We start from the raw sequence: 26,066 nt of genomic DNA, 5'->3' as shown, positions 1-26,066 counted from the left end.
TTCAGTCAGGATTTAGTCTCCATCACAGTACAGAAACTGCACTTACCAGAGATACAAATGACTTGCTCTTATCATCTGATCACAGCTGCATTTCTGTTCTAGTGCTTTTAGATCTTAGTGCTGCCTTCGACACCATAGATCACGACATTCTCTTAAATAGGCTTGAGATTTATGTTGGCATTTGTGGACTTGCATTAGCATGGTTTAGGTCCTATTTAGCAAACCGCTACCACTTTGTCTGTGTAAACGAGGAATTGTCAAATCAAACAGAAGTATGAAGTGCCACAGGGATTGGTTTTAGGACCTCTGCTTTTCTGCTTATATATGCTTCCCCTGGGAGATATTATCAGGAATCTTGGAATAAGTTTCCACTGTTATGCCGACAATACCAACTTTATATTTCTTCGAAACCTGATGAAATGTTACAATTCTCCAAAGAAGCAGAGTGTATCAATGAAATCAAAGATTATATGGCCAGAAATTTCCTTCTACTCAATTCTGACAAAACAGAGGTACTAATTATTGGATCAAAAACCTCTAAAAAAAAAAAAATCCGCTATAATATAATTTGACTCTCGATTGATGTACTGTTACATTGTCTTCTACAGTGATGAACTTAGGTGTTATATTTGATAGCAATCTGTCCTTGAAAAATCACATTTCCAATGTTTGCAGAACAGCACTGTTCCACCTCCATTCCACCACCAATATTTCTAAGTTACGACACATGCTTTCTGCTGCTGACAAACTAATTCATGCTTTCATGACCTCAAAACTAGATTATTGTAATGCATTACTGGGAGGATGTCCTGCAAGTTCAATAAATAAACTTCAATTGGTTCAAAATGCAGCAGCCAGAGTGCTGACTAGAACCAAGACATATGATTATATTAGCCCCATTTTATAGTCATTACATTGACTACCCGTTAAATTTCATATTAATTTTACAGTTTGGTTAACTGCATACAAAGCTTTGAATAGTCTAACTCTGCAGTACTTAAGTGACATTCTACCACACTATATTCCATCAAGTTCATTATGAAGGCAAAATTCTGGCCTGTTAATAGTTCCTAGAATATCAAAATCCACAAAAGGAGGTAGATAATGTTCCTATTTGGCTCCAAATCTATGGAATAGTCTCCCTAACACTGCTCGGGATGCAGACACACTCACTCAGTTTAAGTCTAGACTAAAGACTCATCTATTTAGCCAGGCATACACCAAATTTATCCATCAACTAACAATTAGGCTGCTTTAGTTAGGTCTGCCAGAACCAGAAACATTTATAATGATCTATAAATCTGCAAAAAATGTAATTGCATCTAAGCTAATATTATTCAATCTGTTTCCGTCTCAACCTCGGGTTTCATATACCGAGGTTACTAGAGCCGGCCAGATCCAGCTTCATTCCTGCTTGGTGTCGGACTCCAGTGCTATGTGCCTCTGAGTGATGATGACTAAATGCAGCCGGTGCCAGCCAGACATCACTTCAGTCTATTACAATGGACTTCAGAGGATGAATTGATGCCAACTCCAACCATAAGTCATTGGATACTTCATATGCCACTGCCTGAACCTTGGACTTAGGATAGACCTCACCGAAATTAGAGCCCGACCGATATGGGATTTTTGAGAGGGAAAATTCACCGATTACCGATATGGTGGCCGATATAGTTTATTTTTGAGCTGGAATTAAAACAGACCTTTTCTATGTGGATTTTTCACCGATTTTGCACCGATATGACTATGCAAAGGTACCCAGAAGGCTGCTTTCTTAAATATTTTTATCAAAGAATATTTGACATTATTATTATTATAATACACTGTCAACAAATTCTAGAGATGAACACTGAGAAAATAAAGAATAAATAAAAATAAATAAATAAAAATACAATAAATAGCTTAATAAACATCAGTACTGTATGTTTAGTATAAGTCAATTGCTGACCATTAAAATAAAGAATAAACAAAATAAAATAAATAGCTAAATAAACATCAGTATTATTGTTTAATGTACTGTTTAGTATCAGTCAAATGCTGACCATTTAAATAAAGAATAAATAAAAATAAATTAAGCTAAATAAACATCAGTATTACTGTTTAGTATCAGTCAAATACTGACCATTAAAATAAAGAATAAACAAAAATAAAATAAATAGCTAAATAAACATCAGTATTACTGTTTAGTATCAGTCAAATGCTGATTATTTTAATACTGCCGAGTCACGATAAACAGCGGCAGTGGTGTTACACTGTATTCTGCTATACAAGTTCAGGGGAAACTTTCAATGGTGGAAAACCAGACTTTTAAATATTACATTTTGTAAATGCAGCGACTTGAATTGTTTGGTTGAAGGGGGTACCAAACTGAAATCCTGAACAAAACAGTTTGGTGAATACATGTTTACACATTAGCTTCCACTCAGCTGACAACAATGAAAGTAGCTACGTGATTAGCTAGTTAGCTATAAGCTCGTTGTCACGGGAGTAAAAGACGGACATTGTTTATTTTACTTTCCAGCATTGTGTCTCACCAACTAGATAATAACATAGCATGAAATCAACACACAATCCACAATCCACCACTGCACTGATGTCTGCTGAGCTGCAAAAAGATGCTCTGATGTTTACCTTTCAATCTGCTACATTAATGACTGCACTGACAAATTATAGCTGGCTAACATAGCAAACAATAGCAAAGATAAACATGAGTGACATGGTTGTCAGGGACAGGGTTAACATTATATTAGTAATATTGAAAAGGGAAAATGATGGGGTCATTGTTTATTAACTTTCCAGTATGTATTTCACAAACTAGTTAACAACTTACTGAGACAGCTTAACTCCGCCTTGTCTGCAGAGCCGCCATCAGCTCAGAGTCAGCTCTGTAAACAATGGAGTCGGAGCACACTCTGCTGGACAAACTACACTATGACACCAATTCTAAAGCATTGTTTTCTGCATAATATGTACCGACGGTCGGGCACTAACTGAAATGACCTGCTGGTTGAACTTCGATGCACCTCACTGATCTCTGCCTGCATCACCTTGGTTTAATGATGGACTACACTCTTAAAATGGAATGCATAGACTATCAATTAATTGCCAACAAAAACCTTCATCAGCCAACTAACAAAGGACAATGCATCTTTGTGAACTTCTGCATTTAATCCAAGATGAACTTCAAAGACATTAGTCATTAATCTTACAGTTCACGGGGGCCTGGTTAGCTCAGCGAGTAAAGACGCTGACTACCACCCCTGGAGTCGCAAGTTCAAATCTAGTGCGTGCTGAGTGACTCCAGCCAGGTCTCCTAAGCAACCAAATTGGCCCGGTTGCTATGGAGGGTAGAGTCACATGGGGTAACCTCCTCGTGGTCGCTATAATGTGGTTCGCTCTCGGTGAGGTGTGTGGTGATTTGTGCGTGGATGCCACGGAGAATAGCGTGAAGCCTCCACACGCGCTATGTCTCCGTGATAACGCGCTTAACAAGCCATGTGATAAGATGCGTGGATTGATGGTCTCAGACATGGAGGCAACTGAGATTCGTCCTCCGCCACCTGGATTGAGGCGAGTCACTACGCCACCATGAGGACTTAGAGCACATTGGGAATTGGGCATTCCAAATTGGGGAGAAAAAAAAATAAAATCTTAGTTCAAACAAAATCTTTGTTTAAACACTGGCCCTTAACACTTACGTAGTTTACAAATTTTAAACCATGACTTGCACTGCACATAAATAACTAATATTGGCATTATATTCATGCTGTTTAGCCAGAGGGGAACTGGCCCCCACACAGTGTGCCTGGTTTCTCCCACGGTTATTAACCAACATCTTATGGAGTTTTGTGTTCCTTGCCACAGTTGCCTTCGGCTTGCTTACTGGGGTTCTAAATACAATTATTTATTTTTATACACAATTTACAATAATATTTAATAAAACTACACAATGATGACTTTAAGGCTTTATAGATATTAGTTACATTTTCTGTTAATGCATGATTTTCTATAAAGCTGCTTTGAAATTATGTGTGTTGTGAAAAGCTATACAAATAAAAATGACTTGACATATATATATATATATATATATATATATATATATATATATATATATATATATATATATATATATATATACATACATACATACATACATACATACATACATACATACATACATACATACATACATACACACACACACACACACACACACACACAATACTCTGCAAAAGTCTGAGGCACATAAGATGTTTAACAAAAACATTTGTCTTAAGATGGTTATTTATATCTTTAGCTGTAATGTGTCAATAGGTAATATACATTTTAGACTCCCAAACATTCCTTCTGCAAATAGAATAGAATAGAAGAACATGTAGCCCTGCAACAGATGGCATGGCCCCACGGAGACCCCCACTGAACATCGAGTCAGTCTGGGATTACATGAAGAGACAGAAGCAATTGAGACAGCCTAAATATATAGAAGAACTGTGGCGAATTCTCCAAGAAGCTTGGAACATCCTAGCATTCTGAGATGATATTCTTCTCACCACAATTGCACAGAGCAGTTATCTGAGTTACCGTAGACTTTGTCAGTTCGAACCAGTCTGGCCATTCTCTGTTGACCTCTCTCATCAACAAGGCATTTCCATCCACAGAACTGCCCATCACTGGATGTTTTTAGTTTTTGGCACCATTCGGTGAAAATTCTAGAGACTGTTGTGTGTGAAAATCCCAGGAGATTAGCAGTTACAGAAATACTCAAATCAGCCCATCTGGCACCAACAATCATGCCACGGTCCAAATCACTGAGATCACATTTTTCCCCATTCTGATGTGAACATTAACTGAAGCTCCTGACCCGTATCTGCATGGTTTTATGCACTGCACTGCTGCCACACAATTGGCTGATTCAATAATTGCATGGATGATTGTTGGTGCCAGATGGGCTGGTTTGAGTATTTCTGTAACTGCTGATCTCCTGGGATTTTCACACCGATGCTATTCTGAGATGCGGGTTGGTGCTGTTTTGGCAGCACAAGGGGAACCTACACAATATTAGGCAGGTGGTTTTAATGTTGTGGCTGATCGGGGTGTGTGTGTGTGTGTGTATATATATATATATATATATATATATATATATATATATATAGACACACACACACACACAGTATATATTTCTATTATTTTGTCAAAAACTAAAGAGCATTGGTGGAGCACTAACAGCACCTTTACCATGACCTGCTTTTCTGCTCATTGATGTTGTGACATGTCTTACTTTGCAATGTTTCTTCCCACATTACGTGAAGGGCATCCAACACTACAGGAAGCTGTGCAAGTGGATTATGTATACACTACAGATAACAGACTACTGATATTATTAAACACCCAGTTATTACAGACATACCCAGAATGATAGCATGATGGTAAATTATGATTCCACACTACTGGGTAGCTTAATTTTTTTTTACAAATATAGTAAAAATACCCAAACTGGCCAAAGCAAATTTGCTGGTCAATGGCCTATTTAAATTAGTGCAGCGACATAAAACAGTGTTTATACACGATCTCTTCCTGCAGTGGGTTAACAGAGAAACTGCTTTGAAGCTAATGCCCCCTCATCCAATTCATCAGCAGTCAGAGGATTAGAGCTGTTATATTACCAAAAAGCTTATGATCTTACAGTCTAAGGGGGATTAAACACTTCTCATCAAATGAAGAAAGGAGAAGCAAACCATCTGACATAGCCATTATGACCCACACGCAAACAGTTCACAAACTGCATGAACAAACACACTGTAGTCACTCTTAAGGGCGGTTCATACTGACAGCAAAGTGAAAATGGCCAATGATAGTTGCCAATTTCCGGCTACATAAGCGACACTGATGTTGGCAATGCAGTGCTCAATGTGATTATATATATATATATATAAATTCATAACAATTTATAACTTATAAAGTCAAAGTCCACTACTGCAAATGCTTCTGTTTTGCCGTTTTTAATAATTTATTACAAATATTTTCATTACAATTAGCATAATTTGAGTAAAAGATTGAAAAATGTATGGAACATACATTCAGGATTATTAGTATTTGGTATGTCTTTTTTGCTTCAATGACATCATGCACTGGAGCTGGCATAGACTCCTAAGTTGTCAAAACCTGATGATCCATGTTATCCCAGAGTGATTTTACGATGAGTATGTTTACATGCACTCATTTTCGTCAATCTGAATCAATTTAATCCAATTGCTGTACAGATTATATTTGCCTTAAACTTTGCAATCGGGTAAAGATGTTTGTTTCCATGTGCATTACATGTATTCCAAACACAACTTTTGCACATGCGAAGATCGTCAGTCATGAAGAAGCAGAGAAAGCCAATCTATCTAAAAGAATATGCCAGGAAATCGTCATGGTTACTTGTGTAACCTCCATTCCCTGATGGAGGGAACGAGACGTTGTGTCGATGTAGTGACACTAGGGGTCACTCTTAGGAGCCCGATACACCTCTGGTCTTTGATAAAAGGCCAATGAAAATTGGTGAGTGGTATTTGCATGCCACTCCCCCGGACATACGGGTATAAAAGGAGCTGGTATGCAACCACTCATTCAGGTTCAGCGTTGTGGCAGGAGGGACACAACGTCTTGTTCCCTCCATCAGGGAACGGAGGGTACACAAGTAACCATGACGTTCCCTATCTGTCACTCACTCGACGTTGTGTCGATGTAGTGACACTAGAGGTCCCTATACGAAACGCCACAACTGGCTGAACTGTTTTATGTGAGCTGGCGGTGTGTGGTGGGCAGACTACTGTGTGCCTCATAGCCAGCACACCAGGTCGACACGTAACCTCCCCCAACATAGTTATGAGTGTCGAATGGCCCTTTGGGGACAAGTCGACTACCCAAAAGATAGAGACAGGCTTAACCCAGTCGTGGCCTCTTTTCCCCTTCTCTTTTTCCACTCCCTAAAAAAGATGGGGGATTATCCGACTGGGCCGCCAGGTCTAGTCGGGGGGTGTCCCTCCCAAGGGGAAGACACAGCGGAGACCACACCTCGCCCATAGAGGGGGGGGGGATATTTAAGTGGAAGGATACATCACATGGTCTTTCCAACCATGTGAAGAGTCTTCAAGGTAGATCCTGCCCAATGGGGGAGGAGTTACTACAAACATGGAGACTGGGGCAGAGGGGCTCTGCCCAAGGAAGAAGCAGTTTGCCAACAGGGAAACTAATTAGCGGAAGATATATATCACATGGGGTTAACCTTACAGGGAACCCCCACATGCGGAGCACCTACCCCAGAACAAGACTCTTAGCGCATGTACTGGGCTGGCAGCGAATCTCTCCGAAAACTCGACTGCCACAGGGCTAGGAGGAAGTCAACCAGGGAACAAACTTGTGAACACTACTAGGAATTAATGGGGCACGTCTTCAGCTCAAAAGGTGGTGGAAGGCACTATGTGCAAGCGATACACCCGGCCGGCTATCCCGGGCTTATCCGCTTGTGTTGCATGCCACTACCTGGGACGACCCGGAGGTTGTAGAACCTTGCAAAGGTGTTGGGTGTTGCCCAGCCCGCTGCTCTGCAAATGTCTGTTAGAGAGGCACCCCTTGCCAGGGCCCAGGAAGCCATTACACCCCTGGTAGAATGGGCTTGTAGCCCTACCGTGGGCGGCATGTCCTGGGCAACATATGCCATAGTTATGGCGTCAATGAGCCAGTGGGCGATCCTCTGCTTGGAGACAGCGCTTCCTTTCCGCTGTGCACCAAAGCAGACAAAGAGCTGCTCAGAGGTTCTAAACCTATGCGTGCGATCCAAATAGATGCGTAAAGCGCGCACCGGACACAGCGATGACAGGGCTGGGTCTGTCTCCTCCTAGGGCAGCGCTTGCAGGTTCACCACCTGGTCCCTAAAAGGGGTGGTGGGAACCTTGGGCACATAGCCCGGTCGGGGTCTCAGGATCACATGAGAGTAACCCGGACTGAACTCCAGGCACGTTTCGCTGACAGAGAACGCTTGCAGGTCACCTACCCTCTTGATGGAAGTGAGCGCAGTCAGGAGGGCAGTCTTCAAGGAGAGTGTCTTAAGCTCGGCTGACTGAAAAGGCTCAAAGGGGGCTCTCTGTAGACCCTGAAGAACTACAGAGAGGTCCCATGAGGGACGAGGCGCGGTCTGGAGGGGTTCAGCCTCCTGGCGCCTCTTAGGAACCTGATGATCAGGTCGTGCTTCCCTAAGGACTTAACGTCGACACCTTCAAGGTGGAAGGGTACAGCCTCCCTTCCAACCTCTCCTGCAGGAAGGAAAGCACTGATCCATCTGGGGGTCTTCGCGTCGGGAAGAACACCACTTAGCGAACAGACGCCACTTAAAAGGCACACAGGCGCCTCATAGAGAGGTCCCTAGCCTGAGTGATTGTGTCTACCACCACAGTTCCACGTCCCGTCCAGGGGCCAGACATGGAGATTCCAGAGGTCTGGCCGCGGGTACCAGAGGGTGCCCCGTCCCTGAGAAAGAAGGTCCTTCCTCAGGGGAATTCGCCAGGGGGAGCTGTTGCGAGGAGCGTGAGGTCCGAGAACCACATCTGGGTAGGCCAGTAGGGTACTACCAGGATGACCTGCTCCTCGTCCTCCCTGACCTTGCACAGAGTCTGTGCAAGCAGGCTCACTGGGGGAAACGCATATTTGCATAGGCCAGGGGGCCAGCTGTGTGCCAGCGCGTCTATGCCGAGGGGAGCCTCGGTGAGGGCGTACCAGAGCGGGCAGTGGGAGGATTCTTGGGAGGCGAACAGGTCCACCTGTGCCCGTCCGAATCGACTCCAAATCAGCTGGACCACCTGAGGGTGGAGTCTCCACTCTCCCCTGAGGGTAACCTGCCATGACAGTGTGTCCACTTTAGTGTTGAGGCTGCCCGGGACGTGAGTGGCTCGCAGCGACTTGAAGTGCTGCTGACTCCAGAGGAGGAGACGGCAGGCAAGTTGTGACTTACAATGAGAGCGCAGACCGCCTTGGCGGTTGACATATGCTACCATTGCCATGTTGTCTGTCCGAACTAACACATGCTTGCCCTGGATCAAAGGCCGGAACCTCCGCAGGGCGAACAGAACTGCCAACAACTCGAGGCAGCTGATGTGCCAATGCAGTCGCGGGCCTGTCCAGAGGCCGGCGGCTGTGTGCCCATTGCAAACAGCGCCCCAGCCCATTTTGGAGGTGTCTGTCATGACCACAACGCGCCTGGAGACCAGTTCTAAAGGAACACCTGCCCGTAGAAACGAGAGGTCGGTCCAAGGGCTGAAAAGATGGTGACAGACCTGCATGATGGCCACACGATGTGTCCCGGGGCACCATGCCCATCTCAGGACTCAAGTCTGGAGCTAGTGCTGAAGCGGCCTCATATGCATCAACCCGAGCGGGGTGGCCACCGCCGAGGACGCCATATGCCCCAGGAGCCTCTGAAAAAGTTTCAGTGGAACCGCTGTTTTCTGTTTGAACGCCTTCAAACAGGCCAGCACCGACTGGGCGTGCTCGTTTGTAAGGCGCGCCATCAAGGAGACTGAGTCCAACTCCAAACCGAGAAAAGAGATGCTCTGAACTGGGAGGAGCTTGCTCTTTTCCCAGTTGACCCGAAGTCCTAGTCAGCTGAGGTGTGATAGCACCAGGTCCCTGTGTGTGCACAACATGTCTCGAGAGTGAGCTAGGATTAGCCAGTCGTCGAGATAGTTGAGAATGCGAATGCCCACCTCCCTTAACGGGGCAAGGGCAGCCTCTGCGATCTTCGTAAAGACACGAGGAGACAGGGAAAGGCCGAAAGGGAGGACTTTGTACTGATACGCCTGACCCTTGAATGCAAACCGCAGGAAGGGTCTGTGTCGAGGAAGGATCGAGATGTGGAAGTACGCATCCTTCAGGTCTACCGCCACGAACTAATTTTGATGCCAGACGCTCACAAGAATGCGTTTTTGCTTCAGCATCTTGAACGGGAGTCTGTGTAAAGCCCGGTTCAGTACTCGCAGGTCCAAGATTGGCCGCAACCCACCGCCTTTTTTCGGTACGATGAATTAGGGGCTGTAAAATCCTTTATTCATCTCGGCTGGAGGGACAGGTTCTATCGCGCCCTTCCGTAGGAGAGTAGCGATCTCCGCACGCAAGGTGGCAGCATTTTCGCTCAACCGAGATGAAGTGAATACCGCTGAACTTGGGCGGGTGCCTGGCGAACTGAATCGCATAGCTGAGTCGGACGGTCCGGATCAGCCATCGCGACGGATTGGAAAGCGCGAGCCACGCGTCCAAGTTCCGCACAAGGTGGATCAAGGGGACAACGTCGTCGGATGTACCAGCAGGTGGGGCCTCGTGGTGGGGTGGAACTCCAGATGTCACACCACGTCGTGGCCGTGCTGAGTCTAGGGACATCGAAACACTTACCTGGCTCCTTATGACCACACCCAGAACAGTCTGACTGCCACATCGGGGGCGGCTACGTGCCACAGCTGGGCGCCCAGGGGCCGAAGGGAACTGCGGAATCGGGGCCAGGCAGTAAAAGTTGCCTCCCACGACTTCGTCAGCTCCTCGTGCACTTCCGGGAAGAATGGCACTGGAGCGGGGCGTAGCTGCTTTGAGCGGCGCCGCGAGCCCAGGAACCAATCATCAAGCCGCGAGGGTTCAGGGGAGAGCGGAGGGTTCCACTCTAACCGACGCTCGCGGCCACCCGGGAAAGCATGTCCGTCATTTCGGCATCAGCCTGTGGCTGGGCAATCGTCCCCGAAGGGGGAAGCCCAGCTGAGGCTTCTGCGCCCGACTGGACAAGCCCGCTCTCCGATGCTGCGCTCGAGAGCTCATCATCTTCGCGGGCTCCAAACAAGAAGCCCTTTTCTTATGAAAGCAAGCCGCGACCGCAACGTTGCCATGGTCATGTTCTCGCAGTGAGAACATGAACCATCCACAAACGCTGCCTCCGTGTGGGTCGCACCCAGACACGAAAGACAGCGATCATGACCATCCGAAGTTGAGAGATAACGACCGCAACCAGGAATAACACACAATCGGAAAGGCATCTTTAAAAAGACGAGTCTTTAAAAAGATGTTCTGTGTGTGCCGCTCTTTTAGAGGAGGAAAAGCTTTTTCAGAAAATATACTCTCTTGTTTTTCTGTCGAAGCACCCAGGGGCGTTCTCTGCAGTGCACCAGTGCAGAGGAAGGAGAAGCCGCTGAAATGCGCCATCAGATCCAGCAGAGGTGAATGAACAGTAATATTCAGCTCAGTGAGCATGACCGTTTGACTCCGAATAGAAAATATGAATGAGTGGTTGCATACCAGCTCCTTTTATACCCGTATGTCTGGGGGAGTGGCATGCAAATACCACTCGCCAATTTTCACTGGCCTTTTATCAAAGACCAGAGGTGTCTCGGGCTCCCAAGAGTAGACCCCTAGTGTCACTACATCGACACAACGTCGAGTGAGTGACAGATAGGGAACTTTATTCTTATATTACTCACTTTACTTGGCAAACAAAGAGAATTACAATCAGCATCACAAAATCCTGTCTGCTTTAACTATATTAGACTTGGTTCCATTCCCAGGGGTGGAAGGAAAAAAAATCATACACCAGTAAACATAAGTGCCTGTCCTAAAAACTACTTAAACAAGAGTAAAAAGTAGCTAATTCAAAAGTTATCAAGAGTAGCAAGTAGTGAGTATTGGGTTACGAATACAATGTCCCCTTTTAATAAACACTGTACAATGCAATTTAAAAATGTGTCATACATATTGTAAATCACATTCCATTTTATGGCTGTTTGTCAGAAAGAATGAAAAAATATAGGTATCCTCCAACAGTTTTATTTTTGTCTGCCATGTTTCAAAATTCATGTCAAAGTTGACGCGTTACCGCATGCGATTTATTTAAAAAGTTTTACGCCTTCATTTTTCTTAATCGCGATTAATGAATTTACCACTAATAAAGCAGAAACCAGAATATTCACTTGTCGGGGTAAGGTAGAACCTTAGCGATGTGTCTGCCCGGAGTCATTACACTGACGCACACGCTGTGACGGAGAACAAATGATGGGGAAAGGACCTCTTAATGCTATTTGTTGTAAAAACAAGCCCAGATGGGTCTTGTGACAGAAATCAAGCACTTTGCAGCCTCTGTTATGCACAACTTAATTACCACTGAAGCACATCAAGCAGGGGCGGACTGGCCATAGGGAGAACCAGGACTTTTCCCGGTGGGCTGGCCGCGATATGGGGCTGAACATAGCTGAGATCTGTGTTAAGTAAATTTAGTTTTTTTCGGTGATGGTGGAGTAATTTAGTGGCTGGGCTTGTCTATACAGTATTAAAAAAAGAACTTCAAATCAACATGATCACCAGAGTGAATTACCTCAAGCTGATCTGAAGCAGTAAAACCTTTAGCAAAGATCCAGTAGGATGTTTTCAACATAATCAAATGTGGATCCATTATTACATTTGGAACAAGATTGTGTGAAAAACACAATTAGTTGATTGCAAGCTTTAGGTTTTTTTTAATTAACACCACTCTTTCATATTTCTTACCCAGCTCCATTCACCAGAGAATGTCTGACTGCGCTGTCATTGCACTCTATGCCCCAGTTTTGTTCCTCATTTAGGGATCCATTTCACAGAGAGACTGTCATACCTGAAACAGAGGAAACAGAAACAGTATAAGGGATTAAGGCCTCTGCATACTCCTACGAAATAAAAGAACAAACGGGTGTGACATCATTTAGAACTAAATTTGGCCAAAAATAAGGTGTTTTTGCAGTTTTGAAGGTGGTTCATAACAGTTCTCCTGGGCGAACTTTTAGGAAAACTTCTTACTGACTGCTAAACACCTTCTTAATGCCATTAGTCCACGTCATTGGTAGGAGTGACTAGGGCTGCAACTAACGATTATTTTGATAATCGACTAATCTAATGATTATTAGAACGATTATTCGACTATTCGGGCGATTATTGCAAAGATTAATCATTAGCCCTAAACCGACTATTCAGCTTGTGCCCCAAGTTAAAAGGTTGTATTAAACGTGCTTACTAACAATAAAAAAGACAAAATCATCTTTTTAAAATACCTCTAAATGACATTCACTGAATTAAAAGAAAAAAATACTTATTATGTTTAATTCAGTAAAAATTTCACTACAAAAAAATCCTATTGTTATCAAGTGTATTTGTCTTTTTTTCCATTTAAAATTGTCTAAAAATCTTTAAAACAAGATACATTTACTTGAGAAGAAACATATGAGATATTTAGACTCGCTTTAAGAGAATGTATCTTAAATATAAGTGTATTTTGTATATAAGTGTATTTTTTTTTAACTTTCTTACGCTTCTGTGAGTGCAGTAAAGACAAAATATACTTCGATTCTAGATCTATTCTCTAAAAGCAAATCTAAATATCTTATATGCTGCTGCTCAGGTGAATGTATCTTTTTTTAAAGGATTTTTAGATATTTTAAAATATTTGTATTTTTTATATTATATTCAATATTCTCAGATTTAAAAAAAAAAATCTATATATTCTGCAGTATAGCTGCTAAAGTAAATGTACGTTGTTTTAAAGGAGTTTTAGATATTTATATTAGAAAACAAGCCAAAACAAAAACAAATAAAAAATGTATTTTTTTGCAGTGTATAATGGGGCGAAGACTACCCTCTCTCACCTTTTTGTTCACTTCAATCCATCTTTAACTCACAAAAAAACAAACTCTCTCTTATTAATAAAGTTGCGTTGACAATTTTTTTCACAATAAGAAATGCACAGTGACATATATTATGATTCAATAAGTTGCCATTGCGTTATAATTTAGCTGCATTAAGTGAGTGTACCTCAACCGGGTGCAGTTACAATCTCTCCCCCTTAGATTGGGACACTTCGCGCAACTCATAGAAGAGGCGCTGACCGCACAGAGAAATGCCAGTTTCCTTATTATTTGAACTTTAATAAAGCTATAACGCATTAAATATAACTGCATTAAAGATGTAACGATGGAAAGATGTTTCCTTTAAAGACGCTCGACACGCATGTTTTGCTTAAGCTGAGTGTCAGCTCCGGCTCTGCTTATTCCACAACAAGAGTGCTTCTGTATTTACTTATTTTGTATTTTTGCATTATAATTCCCTCATAATTCACAATCTACATCACCTGAAGCTGTTTGGAAAGTTTAGAGTGCGTCTGGACTGTGAGATGTGTTTTCTTCCTCTCCTCAGTCAGGCAAGAGCTGCAGTGCTGCTCTTGTGTGCAATCATTAGAGTTTCATATGATCTAATGTTACGTTAAGATCAAACGACTATTCGACAATGAAAATATTTGTTGACAATTTTTTTTATTGTCGACGTTGTCGATAATGTCGACTAATCGTTTCAGCCCTAGGTGTGACCTGGAGCTCCACCTACAGTACATTCAGAATGTATTCAGACTCCATTTTTTCACATTTTGTTATGTTGCAGCCTTATGCTAAAATGCTTTAAATTATTTTTTATCTACACCTATCTACACTCCATACCCCATATTAACAAAGCAACAACCAGATTTTTGATAACTTTGCAAATTTATTCAAAAGAAAAAACTGAAATTCCACCTTGACATAAGTATTCAGACCCTTTGCTTTGACAACTGAAATTTAGCTCAGGTGCATCCCATTTCTCTGGATCATCTTTGAGATGTTTCTACACTTTGATTGGGGTCCACCTGTGGCAAATTCAATTAATTGGACATTCAATTGATTTAGAAAGGCACAGACCTGTCTATACAAGGTCTCACAGCTGAAAATGCATATCAGAGCAAAAACCACGCCATGAGATCAAAGGAACTGCCTGCAGAACTTAGAGACAGCAGTGTGTCCAGGCACATATCTGGGGAAGGCTACAAAAATATTTTGGCTGCATTGAAGGTTCCCAAGATCACAGTGGCCTCCATAATTCTAAAATGGAAGAAGTTTGGAACAACCAGGACTCTTCCTAGAGCTGGTCACCTGGCCAAACTGAGCAATCGGGGGAGAAGGGCCTTGATAAGAGAGGTGACCAAGAACCCAATGGTCACTCTGGTTGAGCTCCAGAGATCATGTGTGGAGATGGGAGAAACTTGCAGAAGGACAACAATCACTGCAACACTCTACCGATATGGGCTTTATGGCAGAGTGACCAGACGAAAGCCTCTCCTCAGTGCAAGACACTAAAAAAACACCTAAAAGACTCTCAGACTGTGAGAAACAGATTCTCTGGTCTGATGAAACGAAGATTGAACTGTCTGGCCTCAATTCCACACGTCATGTCTGGAGGAAACCAGGCACCGCTCATCATCTGCGCAATAATATCTCAACGGTGAAGCATGGTGGCTGTAGCATCATGCTGTGGGGGTGTTTTTCAGCAGCAGGGACTGGTCAGGGTTGAAGGAAAGCTGAATGCAGCAAAATACAGAGTTATCCTTAATGAAAACCTGGTCCAGAGCACTCAGGACCTCAGACAGGGCTGAAGGTTCACCTTCCAACTGACAATGACCCCAAGCACAAAGCCAAGACAATGCAAGAGTGGCTTAGGGACAACTCTGTGAATGTCCTTGAGTGTCCCAGCCAGAGCCAGGAATTGAACCCAATCGAACATCTCTGGAAAGACCTGAAAATGGCTGTCCACCGACGGTCCCCATCCAACCTGAGAGAATTTGAGAGGATCTGCAGAGAGGAATGGCAGAAAACCCCCAAATCCAGGTGTGCAAAGCTTGTCGCATCATACCCAAAAAGACCTGAGGCTGTAATCACTGCCAAAGATGCTTCAACTAAGAACTGAGTTAAGGGTCTGAATACTTCTGTCAATGTGATATTTCAGTTTTTCTTTTTAATAAATTTGCAGTTATCAAAAATCTGGTTTTTGCTTTATCATTATGGGGTATGGAGTGTAGATTGATGTGAAAAAATAACAAAATAAAAATGTAAAGCATTTTAACATAAGGCTGCAACATAACAAAATGTGAAAAAAAGGAGTCTGAATACTTTCTGAATGCATTGTACTTTGAGGCCAACAGCTAATTTTTGTTCAGTCAGTTAAAATCAGTCAACATGAACACACAGGGAACTGGTGCAAACTTACCACCATCTGTACAATCAATTGCTTAGAGACATTTTCCAAGATCATGTCATACAGTTTTTTTGTTTAGTCTACAAAAGGAATTAAATCTACTAAAATATTAGAATATTATTTATAACTACAATAAATTACAATAACAGAGTGTAATCAGTGCATATTAAGGCCGCATACAGCATGTTAACTCTATGAATTCAGAATGTAAACAAGACAAATTACACAATATCTACTGCATATACTGTATATTACTTAAAATCATCACTGAATGGTTAAAACAGCATCTTTTACTGATCTTATGTGAATTCTACTCATAGAATGAGGCATGATGTCATTGATAACACATTTCAATGTCACAGCTGTATCCTCATATTTAAAAACGCCACCCACAGCAGCGTGGCCAGTATCTGAATGTTCGCTAAAATTATGTCGTTGCTCAGCTGTTTCAAACAACTTTTTACCTCTGAACAAAGAATGAAGAAGAACTTCTTCGCAAGTGTGCTGGGGCCTTAGTCAAGTTAAGCTGTTGGGATAAATGGACAAATTGGCTAAAGTAAAAAATAAAAAAACAAAATTACCTTGTATTCAAGAAACTTGACTGAGCTGGAAAAGCACTTTCAGGGGTACCAGCATATTCCATGAAGGAGTTCACTAACATAACTTCTGCAACTTGAGGGCTGCATTATCACTGAGACCATCTCTTCTGAGGAAGTAATCCAATTTGAGATTTCATATATTAACACCAACTGAGCCCATTTACTGGTTGCCATTTCATAAATTGGCATAAGCTATCCCATCCTATAAAAACTGTCCTGTTACCTAGTGTAACCTCGGTTCTCTGAAGGAAAGGAGTGAGACACAGACCACTCTATGGGAAAGGTGCACCCTCGCGCGACTGCTCTTGAAGCCTTTTAAAACATGCCTTTAAGCAGCAGGAATTGGCTGCTGACATCGGGAGCCCCGCCCTTCCAAATAAGGGCAGCAGCTCAATTCCTCTTCAGAATAAATAGCTCTGAAAGATGAAGTTGGATTGCAGGGCCCTCCTGGTCTGTCTCTCACTACTTTCCTTCAGAGAACCGAGGTTACACTAGGTAACCGGATATTCTCTTTCAGTCAAATTGTTTCAACACAGACCACTCTACGGGATGTTTTAAACACGCCCCACAATACAGTATACATTATTCATCCATCTCCAAAATTGAACTTCCTGTCCCTAGAACAGCATGAGCCACATTAGGCACGGTTACATCACGCCTGTAATACTTGACAAAAGTGTGAGAAGAGGCCCAGCGTGTAGCTGCGCAGATATCCTCAGAAATACCTTTAAATAAGGCACTGGATGACGCCACTGCCCTGGTGGAATGAGCTTTAACAGGACGTGAAAGTTCTTTCCCTGCAAAATGATATATGCACAAGAAATGGCCTCGAAAGGCGCTGCTTAGATAAAGCACGGCCTTTAACCGGCTCGGAAAATCATACAAACAATTGTGCATCCACTGTATACGTCACTGGACTTCCTGTTCCTGTTGCTGACAGCACACTGCACAAGTGTTTGTAGCCTGCTTAGCATTGCTTACTCTTATTCTCATACGTTCGTCTATTTATCCTTTGTCATTTTACTGTGTGTTTCAGGTTTTCCGCTTTTCTACTGTTTCATCTGTGTGTATTTTACCTGTTGCTGCTGGCGCCTAGCTCAAGTCTGTGTTTGTAGCCTGCTAGCTTTTTTTTTTTTTTTTTTTTTTTTAAATCGCTTATCTGTTTTCAGCCTTTAATCCTTAACATCTGCCATTTTTCAGCGTGCATCAGGTTTTCCCCCGCATTATTCTCTTATCGTTATTCAACTGCGTGCATTTTCCACGTGCATCCACTTTCTATTTTTATTGCGATTAAACTGCGTGCATTTTACAGCCCGCACCCATTTTACTCCTCTGTGTTACACGGATTATTGCATCGATCTCAAAGCACCACTTATCAAGAAAAAACAACAACAACAAACAACTGCGTGAGGGATTAACATCGATCTCAAACCGTCACCGCTCAGGAACAACCAACAACAACAAACAACTGTGGTAAGTCATGGCATATGCTCATGTTATTTCTTCCTGCATTGCATGTCACATGTTTACAATAGCCTCTTCCGTCAGCAGTGAGGGATTCACATGTGATAAACGTAAGGAATTAGTCAGGGTGACGGAGAAGGTTAACGAGTTAGAGACATTCATCTGAACGCTAGTGGAGGTTAGTGAGAAAGAGAAGCCGGTAGATACTGTTTCGGATGCGGGCAGTACAGAGAGCAACACAGACACTTTGGTTCTGGCTGTAGAGCCCCCACAGCAGGGCATTTGGGTGACGTCTCATCGGCATACTCGCTCAGCAATGCGACACCACTTTGTGATGCACCCACTGAGAATCATGTTGAAAGAGCCCTTGATATTGGTGAATCTATTTTAAGGAACGTGGAAATAGAGACTCCAGCCACTATTTTTAAATGTATTTCGGGTGCCAGTGCATCTGACATCAAATCAAATTTACAAGTGCTGGCTAATACTAAACGTAGATTTTCTAAAATTGTTCATGTCGGCACTAATGATGTCTGGCTTCGCCAGTCGGAAATCACTAGAGATAATGTTAAAGAGGTGTGTGAATTTGCAAAAATGATGTCAGACACTGTAATATGCTCTGGCCCCCTCCCTGCTCAGCGTGGTGACGAGGTTTATAGTAGATTAGTGTCACTGAATGGCTGGATGTCTGAGTGGTGTCTGGAGAATAGCATAGGATTTATAGACAATTGGAAGAGTTTTTGGGGTAGACCTGACCTGCTAAAGAGAGACGGACTCCATCCCTCCAGGGAAGGTGCCGCTCTCCTCTCTAGTAATTTGGCTCATAGTCTTAATAATGATAGTATTTGACTAACTGGGGCCCAGGTCAGGAAGCAGATAAACTGGTTAATCCGAAAGTCTGCTAGCTGCCTTGAGACGTCACACAGGTCACATAAACTACAACACATAGAGACTGTATCACCTAGATATCATATAGAGACTGTGTCTGTTCCCCGAACTACCAAACTCAAAACCCTCACTAAATCATTTAGAAAAAATTTGATGAAGGTCAAACTTGAATGAAACAAACAAATTAAATATAAACATCATATAAAGATAGGGCTACTAAACATTAGATCTCTTTCTACCAAAGTACTAATTGTAAATGAAATTATTACAGATCATAGGTTGGATGTGCTCTGTTTGACTGAAACCTGGCTTAAACCGGATGAATATATTAGTTTAAATGAATCTACTCCACCAGGTTATTGTTATAAACATGTGCCACGTCTGAAGGGTCGAGGAGGAGGTGTTGCTACAATTTACAGTGAAGTATTTGGTGTTACTCAGAGGAACTAATAATGCTTAATGTGAGACCATCAGATATAAATAAAAAAACTGTCGTCTTTTACCTACAGTATATAGATCACCCGGCTGTATTCTGATTTCCTTGGTGAATTTGCAAATTTCTTATCAGATCTTGTAGTTACTGTAGATAGAGCTTTAATTGTTGGTGACTTCAACATTCACATAGATAATGAAAATGACACATTGGGATGAGCATTTATCGATATTCTCAACTCTCTTGGAGTCAGAAAAATGTAACAGGACCAACTCATCGCCATAATCATACGCTAGATTTAATTCTGTCATATGTTGATGCTGATAATATAGAAATTCCGCTGCAGAGCGATGACATCTTGGATCATTACCTTGTCTCATGTATGCTGCGATCAGCTACTGTTCCACAATCTACACCACGCTATCATTCAGGTAGAACTATATCGACCACTAAAGAGAGCTTCCATAATAATCTTCCAGATCTATCTCATACACTCATTAAACCCCAAAGCCTAGAAGAACTTGATGAAATAACAGAAAATATAAATACAGTCATCTCTAGATAGTGTCACCCCCCTTCGATTAAAGAAAATTAAAGAAAAATGCCCTGCACCATGGTACAATGATCACACTCATGTTCTCAAGAAAGCAGCTCGGAAAATGGAGCGCAAGTGGAAGAATAAAAAATTTTTGCTATTTCGCGGTGCATGGCAGGATAGTGTCTGTAGCTACAGAGAGGCACTATAAGCTGCCAGATCAGCATATTTAAGCAAACTCATAGAAAATAACCACAACAATCCTAGGTGTTTATTCAGTACTGTGGCTAAATTGGTTAGGAATAAAGCATCGACTGAACCAGATATTCTGTCGCAGCACAAGAGTAATGACTTCATGAATTTCTTTACTGATAAAATTGAAATAATCAGAAATAAAAGTGGAATTATGCAATCATCTGTCATAGCACCTCAGAAAATGGTGTCTCATAATTTTACTCACGTACAACTTCAATCCTTCGCTGTCATAGATCATGAAGAGCTAACAAAACTTATCGAAACATCAAAAGCCACAACATGTTTGTCAGATCCACTACCAACCAAGCTCTTAAGAGGTATTCCCTGTAATCTCAGAACCTCTTCTTAATATTATTAACTCCTCGCTATCCTTAGGACATGTCCCAAGAAACTTTAAAATGGCAGTTATCAAACCGCTTATTAAGAAGCCACAACTTGATCCTGGAGAACTGGCTAATTATAGACCGATTTAAAATCTCCCATTTATGTCGAAAATACTAGAAAAGGTAGTTTCCTCCCAAATATGTTCATTTCTACAGAGAAATAGTATATATGAACAATTTCAGTCAGGATTTAGGCCTCATCACTGTACAGAGACTGCACTTATCAGAGTTACAAATGACTTGCTCTTATCATCTGATCGTGGCTGCATTTCACTTCTAGTGCTTTAAGATCTTAGTGCTGTATTCGACACGATAGATCACAACATTCTCTTGAATAGACTAGAGAATTATGTTGGCATTTGTGAAGTTGCATTAGCATGGTTTAGATCCTATTTAGCAGACCGCTACCACTTTGTCTATGTAAATGAGGAATTGTCAAACCAAACAAAAGTAAAGCATGGAGAGCCACAGGGATCAGTTTTAGGGCCTCTGCTTTTCTCCTTGTATATGCTTCCCCTGGGAGATATTATCAGGAATCATGGAAAAAGTTTCCACTGTTATACCGACGATACCCAACTTTATATTTCTTCAAAACCTGATGAGATTTCACAATTCTCCAAATTAGCAGAGTGTATCAATGAAATAAAAGATTGGATGGCCAGAAATGTCATTCAACTCAATTCCGACAAAACAGAGGTACTAATTATTGGACCAAAAATCTCTAAAAATAAGCCGTTAAAATATAATTTGACTCTCAATGGATGTACTGTTACATCATCTTCAACAGCTAAGAACTTAGGTGCTATATTTGATACTAATCTGTCCTTTGAAAAACAAATGACCAATGTTTGTAGAACAGCATTCTTCCACTTAAGAAACATTGCTAAATTATGACACATGCTCTCTGTTGCTGATGCCGAAAAACTAATTCATGCGTTCATGACCTCAAGACTAGATTATTGTAATGCATTACTGGGAGGATGTCCAGCAAGATCAATAACTAAACTTCTATTGGTTCAAAATAGCAGCAGCCAGAGTGCTGACGAGAACCAAGAAATATGATCATATTAGCCCCATTTTATCATCATTACATTGGCTACCTGTTAAATTTAAATTTTAGTTTTAGTTTTAAAATTCTGTTAACTACGTACAAAGCTTTGAATGGTCTAGCTCCGCAGTATCTAAATTACCTTCTACCATGCTATATTCCATCACGTTCATTACGATTGCAAAATTCTGGCCTGTTAATAGTTCCTAGAATATCAAAATCCACAAAAGGAGGCAGATCCTTTTCATATTTGGCTCCTAAACTATGGAATAGTCTCCCTAACACTGTTCAGGATGCAGACACACTCACTCAGTTTAAGTCTAGACTAAAGACTCATCTATTTAGCCAGGCATACACCTAATTTATCTTTCAACACACAATTAGGCTGCTTTAGTTAGGTCTGCCGGAACCAGAAACACTGATCATGATCTATAACTCTGCAATAAATTGAATGGCATCTATGCTAATATTATTTTATTTGTTTCCCTGTCTCAAACTCGGGACTCCTATCCTGAGGTCACCAGAACTGGCTGGATCCAGCTCCATTCCTGCTTCGTGTTGGACTCCACTGCTACGTGTTGCTGTGTGATGACTAATAGCAGCCAGTGCCAGTCAAACATCACTTCAGTCTATTACGACGGACTTTAGATGATGAACTGATGCCAACTCAAACCATAAGAAATGGGATACTTCATATGCCATTGCCTGAACCTTGGACTTAGGATAGACCTCACCGAAATTACCGGCCAGGTTGAACTGCGATGCACCTAACTGATCTCTGCCTGCATCACCTCGGTCTAATGATGGACTACACTCTTGAAATGGAATACATAGACTATCAATTAATTGCCAACAAAACCCTTCATCAGCCAACTAACAAGGACAATTGCATCTATGTGAACTTCTGCAATTAATCCAGGATGGACTTCAAAGTCATTAGTCATTAATCTTACAGTTCATACAAAATCTTTGTTTTAAACACTGACCCTTAACACTTACTTAGTTTAATCATTTTAAACCATGAATTGCACTATACATAAGTAATATTGGCATTATATTCATGATGTTAGCCAGAGGGGAACTGGCCCCCACAGTGAGTATGGTTTCTCCCAAGGTTATTTTTCTCCATTAACCAACATCTTATGGAGTTTTGTGTTCCTTGCCACAGTCGCCTTCGGCTTGCTCACTGGGCTTCTAAATACAATTATTATTTAATTACTTATTTTTAAACACAATTCACAATCGTATTTTATCAAACTACACAATGCTGACCCTAAGACATTATAGATATTACAGTTTTATCTTCTGTTAATGCCTGATCTTCTGTAAAGCTGCTTTGAAACGATGTGTGTTGTGAAAGGCGCTATACAAATAAAAATGACTTGACTTGCAGACAAAGTCAAAACTCCTTAGTCCTGTCTATATAAATACGCAACTCGTGAACAGGGCGAAGAGCATGCAATCTCTGGCATTCCGCAGATGAAAAGGGAGGTGGGCAGGAATGACGACAGTTGAAAAGATGAATCTGCATAAGCCTTAGGAACTTTAGGTATAAAAGCAGCGTTTGGATGTAAAATGACTTCAGAGCCATGAGCACTGAACTCAGTACATGACGGATGCACCGACAGCACATGAAGTTCCCCAACGCACTTTGCGGAGGCGAGTGAGAGTTAGATCTTAGTCTTGTAAGACAAGATCTTAATATCCACCTCATACAATGGCTTGGATGGTGCTTCACACAACAAACTCAAAACAACTGTCAAGTCCCATGAAGGAAATACTGATTTAGGAGTCGTGCAAAGCCGACGAACCCCTTTTGAAAAAAGACACGCAAGTGGATGTGCCTCTGGCAATACCCCCTCAAAGCCCACATGACAGGCTGATATCACTGACAAATAAACCTTTAATGTGGAATACGCTTTGCCTTGTTCATACAATTCTTGCAAAAATTTTAAAATGTACACAATGAAACACTGAAATGAAATAACATTGTATCGATTACACCAAGAATCAAACACATTCCACTTGGCACCATATAAGGATCTAGTGGAGAAAGCCCTAGCACTTTGAATGGTTTCAATAACATTTCAAACACACAGTTTATTCCTCTCAGGAGAAAGGCCAATTGATTCCAAACGGCTGGGTTAAATATCTGCCTCCTTGCCTGTGATAGGAGGTCTCAGTGCATCGGGAGGCACCAGGGTTCCCCCTCCAGCATTCTGAATATTTCCGCCAGCAATGGTCGATTGTGCCACCACGGGGCCACCAATATAATCGTTAACCCTTGTTCGTGCACCCTCGCTAAGATATGAGGAATGAGGTGTACAGGAGGGAATGTGTAAAATAGTATATTCGGCCACTGGTGAGCCAGTGCATCTATCCTCAAGGGTGCATCTCATTCGCAAATCAAGAAGAACATCTCCCACTGCGTGTTTTCGCACAATGCGAACAGATCTACAGCAGCCCTGCCACACCGTGCCCAAATCATTTCTATCACTCGAGAATGCACTTTCCATTCCTGGTTGGAAATTGAGGTCCTGGACAACAGATCCGCCCCCGAATTCAGGTGCCCAGGAACATGCGTTGCCCTCAGTGAGCTCAGGTGATTGTCTGCCCACATTAGAATTACATGGGCCACCTGATGAAGGCGCTTGGAGCATGTTCCCCCTTGGCGATTTATTTAAGACACTACCGTAGTATTGTCCATTCTCACTAGAGCATGATGTCTATGAATGAAATGTAGAAAGTGCTTTAGGGTGAGATACACAGCGAGTAACTCCAGAAAATGTGTTTGGTACTGACTCTGAAGAGCTGAACATGCCTCTCGCTGCACGCCCCTCCAGCAACACTCCCCAACCCGTGAGGGATGCGTCTGTCGTAATGACCTTGTGAGTCATAATCACGCCCATCGGCACGCCCCTGGGTAACAGGGCTGGATCCCTCCACACCTGAGAGATCTGAGGGATCACAAGTGCTCTGAGGCATGCACAAGAGATTAGAACAGTCTCGTTCCTGTGCGCACTCTGCTTTGTGTCCAGGCTCAAAGAATGTACCCATCTCTGAATGTTTCTCATAAATAAACGTTCCAGAGGAATGACAGCAATCATAGACACCATCAGTCCGAGCAGACGCAGATGCCTTTGCCCTTCCGTCCAACACCTTTGCTTTGAACGTGACTGAGTCCAAAGTGAGCCCCAGGAAATCTATTCTCCGAGTCAAAGTAAATACACTTTTCTGATGGTTGATTATAAACCCTCAGAGACTGCAGGTGAGAGACGAACATTAACATATGTTCCCTCGCCTGTTGTTCCTTTGCTGAAAATATTAGGTAATCATCTATATATGCCATGATTATCAGCCCCTTCTCCCTTAACGGGGCGATCGCAGCTTCTGCAATTTTTGTGAACACTCTTGGGGCCGATCTCAGGCCGAATGGCAGAACCGAAAATTCGAAGGCTTGGCCTTCAAAAGCAAAACGAAGGAACTTCCTGTGTGGTTCGTGAATTGATACATGAAAATATGCATCTTTCATGTCTATTTTCGTAAACCAATCTCCCCATTATATTGACAGTAACAACTGATGGTGCATCAGCATTCTGAATGAGTGAGTATTTCCTCATGTAAGTGTTCAGGGCCCTCAAATCTAGAATTGGACATAACCCCATCTTTTTTGGGAACCAGAAAATATCAGCTGTAAAACCCAGACCGTTCCTCTTCCCGCGGGACTATTCTAATCGGCCGTTTTGATGGCAGAGAGACAATCTCGTCTCGTAGGACCTTTGTCGAGCTCTCTATTACCCTCGACTGCAGCACGCCTCGAAATGCCGGTTGGCATTTCACAAATTACAACCTGTAACCCCTCCCTTTAGTGCAGAGCACCTATGGGCAGGTTATGCAAGCATGCCACGTCAGGAGTGAATGAGAAAGCATCCCCACTGTCAGAGCAGCACATGGTCTCCGTACGCCCTCTTGTAGACATTTGAGGAAAGGCACACACCCTGCGACAAGAAGGGGACATGGATTTCCCAATTCTTTTTAATTTAAATCCTTCTTTATTGGAGTTTGACATTTTTTGTGCAAAACACTGTTTTTTGTTTTCAATGCTTGTGTTGCAAACATTAATTGGGGCAGTGATTGAACAGGGGACTTGGACTTTATTATTTTTGTGCATGTTAGAGTGCTTGTGTGACATGAACACAGAATTGAGTGCCCTGGGGCTGTGAGAACACACTGTGGACATTTCTCTGAACTCTGCCCTGTTTTCAACAGACCCCTCACTACAAGTGGGGATAACTTTGAATGAGGGGAGACAGGCCAAACTATCACTGGCTTCACTCCTCTCAGGGGATTGTGGGGCAAGCACGTAGCT

General features: G+C 42.3%; 1 protein-coding gene across 2 annotated transcripts in view; it reads right to left on the bottom strand.

Annotated features, from left to right (window-relative positions):
• The window catches only part of LOC127416399 (D-glucuronyl C5-epimerase B), a 101,401-nt gene that overhangs the window by 28,357 nt on the left and 46,978 nt on the right, over positions 1 to 26,066 (bottom strand). For both annotated transcript variants that reach the window (XM_051655746.1, XM_051655755.1), the window contains one exon: positions 12,556 to 12,658. The gene's annotated coding sequence lies outside the window, so the exon portion shown is untranslated. The remainder of the gene's footprint in view (positions 1 to 12,555; positions 12,659 to 26,066) is intronic.

Source organism: Myxocyprinus asiaticus, chromosome 2 (assembly GCF_019703515.2).
Source record: "Myxocyprinus asiaticus isolate MX2 ecotype Aquarium Trade chromosome 2, UBuf_Myxa_2, whole genome shotgun sequence".
Taxonomy (NCBI): domain Eukaryota; kingdom Metazoa; phylum Chordata; class Actinopteri; order Cypriniformes; family Catostomidae; genus Myxocyprinus; species Myxocyprinus asiaticus.
Note: the sequence above shows the minus strand (reverse complement) of the source record. Positions and strands in the feature narration are given on the sequence as shown.